This window comes from Pseudophryne corroboree, chromosome 1 (genome assembly GCF_028390025.1).
Source record: "Pseudophryne corroboree isolate aPseCor3 chromosome 1, aPseCor3.hap2, whole genome shotgun sequence".
Classification (NCBI taxonomy): domain Eukaryota; kingdom Metazoa; phylum Chordata; class Amphibia; order Anura; family Myobatrachidae; genus Pseudophryne; species Pseudophryne corroboree.
Window position 1 is genome coordinate 4,333,141 of NC_086444.1, and position 2,659 is coordinate 4,335,799.

At 45.5% G+C, this 2,659-nt stretch overlaps 1 protein-coding gene across 1 annotated transcript in view; it reads right to left on the bottom strand.

Annotated features, from left to right (window-relative positions):
* Positions 1–2,659, bottom strand: part of ARHGEF39 (Rho guanine nucleotide exchange factor 39) — a 478,541-nt gene that overhangs the window by 90,800 nt on the left and 385,082 nt on the right. The window lies entirely within an intron of this gene.

A 2,659-nucleotide genomic window follows, 5' to 3' on the forward strand; every position in this document is an offset into this window, starting at 1 on the left:
TCAGCGAAGCTGGTAAGCCTGATTTGAAGAATCTGCGAGGTGGGAGCTCTTGAAACTCCAGTCTGTACCCCTGGGTAACGATATCTTGTACCCAGGGGTCCAGGCATGAAGATGCCCAGACGTGACTGAAATCTGAGTCTTGCTCCCACCTGTCCGATCCCCAGGCTGGGAGGTCCACCGTCATGCTGAAGATTTGGAGGAAGCAGAACCTGGTTTCTGCCCCTGGGAACCTGTTGGTGCAGGTTTTCTAGATTTCCCTCGACCTCCTCTAAAGAAGGTGGAATGGGGGATGGACTTTTTAACTTTTGCGGTCTGAAAGGACTGCATTGTAGACGTAGGATAACATTTCCTAGCCGGTGGCGCTGCTGAGGGAAGAAAGGTTGACTTACCCGTAGTTGCCGTGAAGATCCACGCATCTAACATGACCCCAAACAGAGCCTGACCTGTAAAGGGGAGGTTCTCCACACTTTTCTTGGATTCCGCATCCGCAGACCATTGGCGCAGCCAGAGTCTTCTGCGTGCCGAGACAGCCATTAAAGAAGCCCGTGCATTAAGGTGGCCAAGGTCCTTCATGGTCTCCATCATGAAACCTGCAGAATCCTGTATGTGATGTAAAAATCAATCAATGTCACTCCTATCCATAGCATCTAATTCCTCTAGTAATGTGCCTGAGCACTTTACTATGGATTTAGAAATCCACGCACACGCAACAGTGGCCCGTAATGCCACGCCTGTAGCCGTGTATAGTGATTTGAGCGTAGTCTCAATCTTGCGTTCAGCCGGCTCTTTTAAAGCGGTTGAACCAGGGACAGGTCAAACCACCTTTTTAGACAACCTAGATACAGAAGCATCTACTATAGGCGGGTTTTCCCACTTCTATCCTCTTCCGGGAAAGGAAAAGCAATGAGAACCCTTTTTGGGATCTGGAATTTTTTCTCTGGGTTTTCCCAGGATTTCTCAAATAAGGCAATCTTTGGAGGGAAATGTTACCAGTGGAGTACCCCAGGGATCTGTACTTGGTCCAGTTCTCTTTAATATCTTTGTTGGTGACATTGCGAATGCGAATGGTATTGAAGGGAAGATATGCCTTTTTGCAGATGATACAAAGATATGCAACAGGGTAGACACACCGGGAGGAGTAAAACAAATGATTGATGATCTAGGTAGGCTTGAGAAATGGTCAAGAACGTGGCAACTACAGATTAATGCTAAAAAATGCAAAATCACGCACTTGGGTCTCAAAAACCCAAAGGCTAAATATAAATATAGTATCAAGGGTGCTATAATGGAAACTACTGAGGAGGAAAGGGATTTAGGAGTCACTATTTCAAGTGACTTGAAGGCAGGAAAGCAATGCAACAAAGCAATGAGAAAGGCAAGTCAGATGCTTGGTTGTATAGGGAGAGGAATCAGTAGCAGGAAAAAAGAAGCTATAGGTCATTGGTACGGCCCCATCTGGAATACTGTGTCTAGTTCTGGAGACCATGGGGTATATTCAATTGCGGTCGAATTGCCGAAATACGGGTCATTTTCGACACAAAAAAACCTGTAGAATTTGATTCGACAATTCAATACAGTACTTTTCGACAAAAAACCTGCCGTTTCATTTTCGACTTTTTTCAATTTGACATTTTTCAATTCGACATGTCTGCAATGTTAAAATGAGGCTTTTCGATAAAATTATATTCAATTGAAGAATGTCGATTCGACAACAGTGCTTTTCGACAGTCATTTCGTCAATTTCATTCTGTCTCATTTTTCTGTCGTGATCTAATAATTTTTTTTTAAAAACATGTATTTTTTGATTGCTAATAGCATATCTATTTATATTTGAAGGAATTATCTACTTGGTTTGTCTATTTATGAGCCACAAGTATTATTTAATAGATTTTTTTTTTTTTACTGACTACAATAATATGGAGAGATCAGAGCATGTTTTTCAGTTGGAAGGGGTGGGAATGGGTTAAAAATCACGAAAAAAATTGCGTGGGGTCCCCCCTCCTAAGCATAACCAGCCTCTGGCTCTTTGAACTGGCCCTTGTTGTAAAAATACGGGGGGAAAATTGACAGGGGTTCCCCCATATTTTAACAACCAGCACCGGGCTCTGCGCCTGGTCCTGGTGCAAAAAATACGGGGGACAAAAGACGTAGGGCCCCCCCCCCCCTGTATTTTTAACACCAGCACTGGGCTCCACTAGTCAGAGAGATAATGCCACAGCCGGGGGACACTGTTATATAGGTCCCTGCGGCCGTGGCATTAAATCCCCAACTAGTCACCCCTGGCCGGGGTACCCTGGAGGAGTGGAGACCCCTTAAATCAAGGGGTCCCCCCCTCCAGCCACCCAAGGGCCAGGGGTGAAGCCCGAGGCTGTTCCCCCCATCCAAGGGCAGCGGATGGGGGGCTGATAGCCTTTTGTGACAAAAAAAAGAATATTGTTTTTTGTAGCAGAACCACAAGTCCCAGCAAGCCTCCCCCGCAAGCTGGTACTTGGAGAACCACAAGTACCAGCATGCGGGGGGGAAACGGGCCCGCTGGTACCTGTAGTTCTACTACAAGAAAATACCCCCAAAAAAACACAACGCACACACCGTGACAATACAACTTTATTACATACATGCACACTTACATACTTACCTGTGTTGACACGAAGCAGTCGGT